Here is an 11,250-nt window from a genome sequence, read left to right as displayed (position 1 = left end):
TGCGTCTCCCTCCCACCCTCCGTATCCCACCCCTCTAGGTGGTCACAAAGCACCATGCTGATCTCCCTGTGCTATGCGGCTGCTTCCCACTAGCTATCTGTTTTACATTTGGTAGTGTATATATGTCCATGCCACTCTCTCACTTCACCCCAGCTTCCCCCTCCCCCACCCCGCCCTTCAAGTCCATTCTCTATGTCTGTGTCTTTATTCCTGTCCTGTCCCTAGGTGCATCAGAGCGATTTTTTTTTTTTTTAGATTCCATGTATATGCGTTAGCATACGATATTTGTTTTTCTCTTTCTGACTTACTTCACTCTGTATGACAGACTCTAGGTCCATCCACCTCACTACAGATAACTCAATTTCGTTTCTTTTTATGCCAGCAAAGTAAATATTTTCAGCTTAGGGGCCATAAGGCTTCTGTTGCAGTTCTGTCATTGTGGTGCCAAAGAAGCTATAGACAATACTGATCAAAGGAACACGCATTCCAACAGAATTTTATTTGCAAAACTGGTGTATCTTGAGGGGCACAGTTTGCTAATCCCTGATTCAAACATTAATATTAAGCATTTAGGGAAAACAGAGAGAAAAAATACTTCGAATTACGGTGAGGTATTGAGTTAAAACTCCAGGAAAAAATGGTTAACACTTTGATCAACGGAACCTATATTATTCTTTTAATTTTTTTTAACATATTTATTGGGGTATAACTGCTTTACAATAGTGTGATAGTTTCTGCTTTATAACAAAGTGAATCAGTTATACATATACATATGTTCCCATATGTCTTCCCTCTTGCGTCTCCCTCCCTCCCACCCTCCCTATCCCACCCCTCTAGGTAGTCACAAAGCACTGAGCTGATCTCCCTGTGCTATGTGGCTGCTTCCCACTAGTTATCTATTTTACATTTGGTAGTGTATATATGTCCATGCCACTCTCTCACTTTGTCACAGCTTACCCTTCCCCCTCCCCATATCCTCAAGTCCATTCTCTAGTAGGTCTGTGTCTTTATTCCCATCTTACCCCTAGGTTCTTCATGACCTTTTTTTTTTTTTCTTAGATTCCATATATATGTGTTAGCATACGGTATTTGTTTTTCTCTTTCTGACTTACTTCACTCTGTATGACAGACTCTAGGTCTATCCACCTCACTACAAATAACTCAATTTCGTTTCTTTTTATGGCTGAGTAATATTCCATTGTATATATGTGCCACATCTTCTTTATCCATTCATCCAATGATGGACACTTAGGTTGCTTCCATCTCCTGGCTATTGTAAATAGAGCTGCAATGAACATTTTGGTACATGACTCTTTTTGAATTATGGATTTCTCAGGGTATATACCCAGTAGCGGGATTGCTGGCTCCCCCAAATGGTAGTTCTATTTGTAGTTTTTTAAGGAACCTCCATCCTGTTCTCCGTAGTGGCTGTATCAATTTACATTCCCACCAGCAGTGCAAGAGTGTTCCCTTCTCTCCACACCCTCTCCAGCATTTATTGTTTGTAGATTTTTTGATGATGGCCATTCTGACTGGTGTGAGAAGATATCTCATTGTAGTTTTGATTTGCATTTCTCTAATGATTAATAATGTTGAGCATTCTTTCATGTTTGTTGGCAATCTGTATATCTTCTTTGGAGAAATGTATATTTAGGTCTTCTGCCCAGTTTTGGATTGGGTTGTTTGTTTTTTTATTATTGAGCTGCATGAGCTACTTGTAAATTTTGGAGATTAATCCTTTGTCAGTTGCTTCATTTGCAAATATTTTCTCCCATTCTGAGGGTTGTCTTTTGGTCTTGTTTATAGTTTCCTGTGCTGTGCAAAAGCTTTTAAGTTTCATTAGGTCCCATTTGTTTATTTTTGATTTTATTTCCATTTCTCTAGGAGGTGGGTCAAAAAGGATCTTGCTGTGATTTATGTCGTAGAGTGTTCTGCTTATACTTTTCTCTAAGAGTTTGATAGTTTCTGGCCTTACATTTAGGTCTTTAATCCATTTTGAGCTTCTTTTTGTGTATGGTGTTAGGGAGTGTTCTAATCTCATACTTTTACATGTAGCTGTCCAGTTTGCCCAGCACCACTTATTGAAGAGGCTGTCTTTTCTCCACTGTATATTCTTGCCTCCTTTATCAAAGATAAGGTGACCATATGTGTGTGGGTCTATCTCTGTGCTTTCTATCCTGTTCCATTGATCTATATTTCTGTTTTTGTGCCAGTACCATACTGTCTTGATTACTGTAGCTTTGTAGTATAGTCTGAAGTCAGGGAGCCTGATTCCTCCAGCTCCATTTTTCGTTCTCAAGATTGCCTTGGCTATTTGGGGTCTTTTGTGTTTCCATACAAATTGCAAAATTTTTTGTTCTAGTTCTGTGAAAAATGCCAGTGGTAGTTTGATAGGGATTGCATTGAATCTATAGTTTGCTTTGGGTAGTAGAGTCATTTTCATAATGTTGATTCTTCCAATCCAAGAGCATGGTATATCTCTCCATCTATTTGTATCATCTTTAATTTCTTTCATCAGTGTCTTATAATTTTCTGCATACAGGTCTTTTGTCTCCTTAGGTAGGTTTATTCCTAGATATTTTATTCTTCTTGTTGCAGTGGTAAATGGGAGTGTTTTCTTGATTTCACTTTCAGATTTTTCATCATTAGTATATAGGAATGCCAGAGATTTCTGTGCATTAATTTTGTATCCTGCTACTTTACCAAATTCATTGATTAGCTCTAGTAGTTTTCTGGTAGCATCTTTAGGATTCTCTATGTATAGTATCATGTCATCTGCTAACAGTGACAGGTTTATTTCTTCCTTTCTGATTTGGATTCCTTTTATTTCTTTTTCTTCTCTGATTGCTGTGGCTAAAACTTCCAAAACTATGTTGAATAAGAGTGGTGAGAGTGGACAACCTTGTCTTGTTCCTAATCTTAGTGGAAATGGTTTCAGTTTTTCACCATTGAGGACGATGTTGGCTGTGGGTTTGTCATATATGGCCATTATTATGTTGAGGAAAGTTCCCCCTATGCCTACTTTCTGGAGGGTTTTTATCATAAATGGGTGTTGAATTTTGTCAAAAGCTGTCTCAGCATCTATTGCGATGATCATATGGTTTTTCTCCTTCAATTCGTTAATATGATGTATCACGTTGATTGATTTGTGCATATTGAAGAATCATTGTATTCCTGGAATATACCTCACTTGATCATGGTGTATGATCCTTTTAATGTGCTGTTGGATTCTGTTTGCTAGTATTTTGTTGAGGATTTTTACATGTATGCTCATCAGTGATATTGGCCTGTAGTTTTCTTTCTTTGTGACATCTTTGTCTGGTTTTGGTATCAAGGTGATGGTTGCCTTGTAGAATGAGTTTGGGAGTGTTCCTCCCTCTGCTATATTTTGGAAGACTTTGAGAAGGATAGGTGTTAGCTCTTCTCTAAATGTTTGATAGAATTCACCTGTGAAGCCATCTGGTCCTGGACATTTGTTTGTTGGAAGATTTTTAATCATAGTCTCAATTTCAGTGCTTGTGTTTGGTCTGTTCATATTTTCTATTTCTTCCTTGTTCAATCTTGGCAGGTTGTGCATTTCTAAGAATTCGTTCATTTGTTCCAGGTTTTCCATTTTTTTGGCATAGAGTTGCTTGTAGTAATCTCTCAGGATCTTTTGTATTTCTGCAGTGTCAGTTGTCACTTCTCCTTTTTCATTTCTAAGTCTACTGATTTGAGTCTTCTCCTTTTTTTTCTTGATGAGTCTGGCTAATGGTTTACCAATTTTGTTTATCTTCTCAAAGAACCAGCTTTTAGTTTTATTGATCTTTACTATCCTTTTCTTCATTTCTTTTTCATTTATTTCTGATCTGATCTTTATTATTTCTTTCCTTCTGCTAACTTTGGGCTTTTTTTGTTCTTCATTCTCTAATTGCTTTAGGTGCAAGGTTAGGTTGTTTATTTGAGATGTTTTCTGTTTCTTAAGGTAGGATTGTATTGCTATAAACTTCCCTCTTAGAACTGCTTTTGCTGCATCCCATAGGTTTTGGGTCGTCGCGTTTTCATTTTCATTTGTTTCTAGGTATTTTGTGATTTCCTCTTTGATTTCTTCAGTGATCTCTTGGTTATTAAGTAGTGTGTTGTTTAGCCTCCATGTGTTTGTACTTTTTACAGATTTTTTCCTGTAATTGATATGTAGTCTCATAGTGTTGTGGTCTAAAAAGATACTTGATATGATTTCAATTTTCTTAAATTTACCAGGGCTTGATTTGTGACCCAAGATATGATCTATCCTGGAGAATGTTCCATGAGCACTTGAGAAGAATGTGTACTTTGTGGTTTTTGAATGGAATGTCCTATAAATATCTATTAAATCCATCTTGTTTAATGTATCATTTAAAACTTGTGTTTCCTTATTTATTTTCATTTTGGATGATCTGTCCTTTGGGGAAAGTGGGTTGTTAATGTCCCCTAGTATGAATGTGTTACTGTCGATTTCCTGTTTTATGGCTGTTAGTATTTGCCTTATGTATTGAGGTGCTCCTATGTTGGGTGCATAAATATTTACAATCGTTATATCTTCTTCTTGGATCGATCCCTTGATCATTTTGTAGTGTCCTTCTTTGTCTCTTGTAATAGTCTTTGTTTTAAAGTCTATTTTGTCTGATATGAGAAGTGCTACTCCAGGTTTCTTCTGATTTCCATTTGCATGGAATATCTTTTTCCATCCCCTAACTTTCAGTCTGTATGTGTCCCTCAGTCTGAAGTGGGTCTCTTGTAGACAGCATATGTATGGGTCTTGTTTTTATATCCATTCAGCCAGTCTGTGTCTTTTGGTGGGAGCATTTAATTCATTTACATTTAAGGTAATTATCGATATGTATGTTCCTATTACCATTGTCTTAATTGTTTTGGGTTTGTTATTGTAGGTCTTTTCCTTTTCTTGTGTTTCTTTCCTAGAGAAGATCCTTTAGCATTTGGTTTAAAGCTTGTTTGGTGGTGCTGAACTCTCTCAGCTTTTGCTTGTCTTTAAAGGCTTTCATTTATCCATCAAATCTGAATGAGATCCTTGCTGGGTAGAGTAATCTTGGTTGTAGGTTTTTGTCCTTCATCACTTTAAATATGTCCTGCCACGCCCTTCTGGCTTGCAGAATTTCTGCTGAATGATCAGCTGTTAACCTTATGGGGATTCCCTTGTGTGTTATTTGTTGTTTTTCCCTTGCTTCTTTTAATATGTTTTCTTTGTATTTAATTTTTGATAGTTTGATTAATATGTGTCTTGGCATATTTCTCCTTGGATTTATCTTGTTTGGGACTCTCTGTGCTTCCTGGACTTGATTAATTATTTCCTTTCCCATGTTAGGGATGTTTTCAACTATAATCTCTTTAATTATTTTCTCAGTCCGTTTCTCAGTCCCTTTCTCAGTCCTCTTCCTCTTCTGGGACCCCTGTAATTCAATGTTGTTACATTTAATGTTGTCTCAGAGGTCTCTGAGACTGTCCTCAGTTCTTTTCAATCTTTTTTCTTTATTATTCTATGCAGTAGTTATTTCCACTATTTTATCTTCCGGGTCACTTATCTGTTCTTCTGCCTCAGTTTTTCTGCTGTTGATCCCTTCTAGAGTATTTTTAATTTCATTTATTGTGTTGTTCTTTGTTGCTTGTTTCCTCTTTAGTTCTTGTAGGTCCTTGTTAAATGTTTCTTGCATTGTCTCTATTCTGTTTCCCAGATTTTGGATCATCTTTACTATCATTATTCTGAATTCTTTTTCAGGTAGACTGCCTATTTCCTCTTCATTTGTTAGGTCTGGTGCGTTTTTACCTTGCTCCTTCATGTGCTGTGTGTTCTTCTATCTTCTCATTTTGCTTATCTTACTGTGTTTGGGGTCTTAATTTTGCAGGCTGCAGATTCATAGTTCCTGTTGTTTTTGGTGTCTGTCCCCAGTGGCTAAAGTTGATTCCATGGGTTGTGTAGGCTTCCTGGTGGAGGGGACTATTGCCTGTATTCTTGTGGATGAGGCTGGATCTTGTCTTTCTGGTGGGCAAGTCCACATCTGGTGGTGTGTTTTGGTGTGTCTGTGGGCTTATTATGATTTTAAGCAGCCTCTCTGCTAATGGGTGGGGTTGTGTTCCTGTCTTGCTAGTTGTTTGGCATAGGGTGTCCAGCACTGTAGCTTGCTGGTCGTTAAGTGAAGCTGGGTGTTGGTGTTGAAATGGAGCTCTCTGGGAGATTTTTGCCATTTGATATTACGTGGAGCTGGGAGGTCTCTTGTGGACCAGTGTCCTGAAGTTGGCTCTCCCACCTCAGTGGCACAACCCTGACTCCTGGCTAGAGCAGCAAGAATCTTTCATCCACACGGCTCAGAATAAAAGTGAGAAAAGGTAGAAAGAAAGAAAGAAAGAAAGAAAGAAAGAAAGAGGATAAAATAAAGTAAGATAAAATAAAATAAAGTTACTAAAATAAAAAATAATTATTAGGAAAAAAATTTTTTTAAGTAACAAAACTAACAAAACAAAAAAACAGACAGAACCCTAGGACAAATGGTGAAAGCAAAGCTATATAGACAAAATCTCACACAGAAGCATACACGTACACTCTCACAAAAAGAGGAAAAGGGGAAAAAGTAATGTATCTTGCTCTCAAAGTCTACCTCCTCAATTTGGGATGATTCGTTGTCTATTCAGGTATTCCACAGATGCAGGGTACATCAAGTTGATTTTGGAGATTTAATCCACTGCTCCTGAGGCTGCTGGGAGAGATTTCCCTTTCTCTTCTTTGTTCGCACAGCTCCCATGGGCTCAGCTTTGGATTTGGCCCTGCCTCTGCGTGTAGGTCGCCTGAGGGCGTCTGTTCTTCTCTCAGACAGGACGGGGTTAAAGGAGCAGCTGATTTGGGGGCTCTGGCTCACTCAGGCTGGGGGAGGGAGGGGTATGGATGAGGGTCGAGCCTGCAGCATCTTAGGCCATCGTGACGTTGCACCAGCCTGAGGTGCCATGTGTTCTCCCGGGGAAGTTTCCCCTGGATCCTGGGACCCTGGCAGTGGCAGGCTGCACAGGTGCCCCAGAAGGGACTTGTGGATAGTGACCTGTGCTCTCACACAGGCTTCTTGGTGGCGGCAGCAGCAGCCTTAGCGTCTCATGCCCGTCTCTGGGGTCTGCGCTGATAGCCGCAGCTCACGCCCATCTCTGGAGCTCCTTTAAGCAGCGCTCTTAATCCTCTCTCCTTGCGCACTAGGAAACAAAGAGGCCAGAAAAAGTCTCTTGCCTCTTTGGCAGCTCCAGACTTTTTCCTGGACTCCTTCCCGGCTAGCCATGGTGCACTAACCCCTTCAGGCTGTGTTCACGCTGCCAACCCCAGTCCTCTCCCTGCGATCCGACCTCCGAAGCCCGAGCCTTAGCTCCCAGCCCCGCCCACCCCACGTGGTTGAGCAGACAAGCCTCTCGGGCTGCTGAGTGCTGGTCGGCACCGATCCTCTGTGCGGGAATTTCTCCGCTTTGCCCTCCGCACCCCTGTTGCTGTGCTCTCCTCCGCGGCCCTGAAGCTCCCCCTTCCGCCACCCGCAGTGTCCGCCGGCGAAGGGGCTTCTAGTGTGTGGAAACCTTTCCTCCTTCACAGCTCCCTCCCACTGGTGTGGGTCCCATCCCTATTCTTTTGTCTCTGTTTTTCCTTTTGCCCTACCCAGGTACGTGGGGAGTTTCTTGCCTTTTGGGAGGTCTGAGGTCTTCTGCCAGCGTTCAGTGGGTGTTCTATAGGAGCAGTTCCACATGTAGATGTATTTCTGATGTATCTGTGGGGAAGAAGTTAACCTCCATGTCTTAGTCTTCCGCCGTCTTCCCCTATATTATTCTTTATTGAGGTGTGCCTTTTGGAATAAGAGAAAGGCACAGAACAACAATAATGAGTGTAGTTAGCTTAATCCTCTAATCCTTTCTTCTGCTCTCTTTTTCGCCTTTCTTCCTTTTCCTTCTCATTCCAATTTTCTCCTTTATTGTTTTCAGTAAACGTTTAGACTTGTGTACATATCACATTCATGTATCCATTCCATAAGAATGCTTGAGCTATTTTGATGGATAGCATTTAGTCCCAGCTTGACTTTCATGTAGAATGGGAGTGGAAGAACACTTTAGTCTCAAGAAACAAAGTTTGCTAGCCAGTTTACGCAGTTTGCATGTCTACTGGCAATGAAGAAAGACAGATCTTCATGTCAACATGCTGACTCGTATACTCTACTGCCACTTCAATGACTGAAGAATCTGCAATCAATTATGTGACACAGTGTTGTCTAATTGATGGACTATATGTGTATGTGAGGCTATTATAATAGATTAGCTCCTATTAAGATAAAATCATCATGTGGAAAACTCTCTGACTGCCAAATGCCAGCTTCTGGCAAACCATCTGATCAGTGTAATAGAATATCTAAGCATTTATTCTCAGAAAAGTGACTGTAGAAAAACAGCAGCCTCACATTCAGCACATTGGCCCTGTCTCCTCCTTGCTTCAAGTCACATCTGCTGATTTCATGGTTTGATACTTTTTAAAAAATTCTTGTTAGCTCTCTTGAGCCTGTTGGATCCCATCCGGCCTCCCAGCCTTACACACTAAATCAACCAAGCTCAGATCAGGCTCTCTGCTAAGCAGGAAGGAAGGAAGAAGCACAGAGGGGCATAGAAACATTATACTGAACTCTGGTAGGCTTGGAGAATATTTGCCCGAAATTGATCCCTTGAACCTTGAACCTAACAAACTTGCTTGGTACTCGTTGTCATATTGTGGAAACCGCAGTATTGAATTGGACTTGGTTTTGGCCACACCCCTAACAGTTGGCATAGATAGGATCTCAAGCAAGACATGAAATATCTCGGGTCCTCAAATTTTTACAAAGTAAGGAAGATGGATTGGGAAGATTTTGAGGATATGTTTCAGTTTTATATTCCAAGAATCTCAGATGATGTAGTTTGAAAATTCTTTTTTGACTCTAAACTTAATAGCAGTGCATTTAATAATGAGGTTCCCTGATCTAGTTATCTCTTTTGTAACAACCCACCCCCAAATTTTGTGGCTTAAGAAAACAGCATATATTTTTCTCACAAATCTGCAATTTGGGTCAGAATCTGTCAGGCAGTCATCTCTACCCCGCTCAGCATCGGCTAAGGCAGCTCAAAGGCTGGGGGTTGGAATCATCTGAAGCCTTGTTGACTCATGTACTTGGCAGTTGATGTTTGCTGTTAGCTGGAACTTAAGCTGGAACTGCCAGCTGGAACCTCTGTAGGTGGCATTTTCATGTGTCCTGAGCCTCCTTACAACATGGTGGCTGGGTTTCCAGGGCAAGCATCTAGATTGAGGGAGCCAGGAGGAAGCTGTGTTGCTTTTACGAGCTAATCTTGGAAGTTGTGTAGAGTCTCTCTCACCACATTCTATTTGTCAAGAAAGTCATAAAGGTCTGCCCAGTTCAAGGGGAAAGGAAAAATTGATAGGGGTGTGGCAAGTGCTGGAAGAGCTGGTGGGACAGGAAATATTTCTGTGGCCAGTTTTGGAAAGTATAATCTGCCACATTCAGGTTATAACAATGGCTTATATTTGAATAGAACTGCTATGGAATAGATGTGCTAGTATCACTGCTTGGGAACTCAGCTTCCTCATTAATAATTTAAAAAGGAAAAAAAAATGAGTGATTCTATATCCCAGAGTCTCTGCTTAATATCCCTGTATGCCTTATTTCATTTAATCTTCATTTTTACAGATGAGGAAATGGAAGTAGGAGGAGTTCAAGTACCTTGCCTAAGTTCTCATAGCAGGCAAGTGTGCAATGGAAAGTGGACTTCAGAATCAAGCCTGTCTAGTTACAAAGCCCCTGTCTCTTCTGCTACCCCATAGTGCTTCACACATAAAACTCTTATTCTCATGTTTTAACTTTATTTTTGTTGTTGTTGAAAGAGGGTAAATTCAGATGATATTTTAGGTGGGACTGAAAAGGGAGAAGAGTTGCCAGATAGTTTAACACCTGAAGTGACTCCATATCTAAAATTAGTCTTTGAAAATTAGTCAGCAAGAGTTGATTGTTAATGGCCATTTTTTCTCTTGCACTGGAGAAGGCAAAGCAGGACTATAGCCTGGCTGGTATTGGTACCTAAGGACTGGGGAAAATGCTGAAGCATGTCTCTGATTCATAGCTTTTGGTATGTACAACCATAACGTGAGTAAAAATTTATGAGGCAGTTCTCCAAGTGTTAATGATGAATAAGTGTATAAAGTGTCATTAGAGTCAGAGTGAGAACACGGAAGAGTAGACCAAAGCCGGCCAGTGGTCTGGACTAAAAAGGAGTCAAGCAGTTGTTGCCTGAGGTTGGGCTTCTGTGTTTGTAGGCCAGGCACATGTAAGAGAACGGAGCAGGCAAGAGTGTCTTTGCTTGTCCCTGGATTAGGTTCTTCTACCAAATTTATGTGTCAGGTATGCATGCCAGATTGCCAGCAGTTTTAAACAGAAGGCTTTGTGAAGGCTCTCTGCCTACACAGGGTCACCCTTTAATGATTGCCTACCCCATTCATTCAGTAAAATCAAACAAACAACAACAAAACAAAATGTAGTTGACCTGATCCAATTATCTTTTAACATATTTGGCATTGACTTGACCCAACCAACTGAGTGTGGCATCATGTGAACATAGGCTCATAGGGATTCACCTCCTATCCCCTGCTTTTTTTCCCCCCACACACATTAGCTATAGAGAAATCTGTGGTTTTTAAGAAAGTTATTATAAGAATTTTTGTTTTTTGTTAACAATGGGGTAGCTGTTAAAAGACCATTCTGGGTCTGGTTGACAAAAGATTTTGCCTCATTGTCTACATCAACACACTCACTGCCTTAGTACAAATGGTCTCCCAAGGACAATTTTTAGGTCTTAGCTGTGAGATTTCTTTTTCTCATGTGCTTGCAGCAATTTCAATTGCTTCATAGCTCAACATCTGGACCACATTTGGCTTCATTGTTGGAAAATAAATTAGCATCCCAGATCACGAACAAGGGGCTGACCTTGCACTGGAAAGCAGCGACCATGTCTTCAGTTGATAGACCAGTCTTCCTTGACTATGGAGAAAAAGCTGAAGCGCATCTCTTTTCTGGAATTAGTGCCATCTCTCAGAACAGCCTGAGTCTGCTCACAATAAACTGGACATTTGCCCTAGGATGTGGAGCAAAAGATGACACTAATTGGAAGTTGGCATCCTGGAAAACATGTCACAGTCATCTCCTGCAGGAAGATAACCCTTAT

This window comes from Phocoena phocoena, chromosome 2 (assembly GCF_963924675.1).
Source record: "Phocoena phocoena chromosome 2, mPhoPho1.1, whole genome shotgun sequence".
Classification (NCBI taxonomy): Eukaryota; Metazoa; Chordata; class Mammalia; order Artiodactyla; family Phocoenidae; genus Phocoena; species Phocoena phocoena.
Note: the sequence above shows the minus strand (reverse complement) of the source record.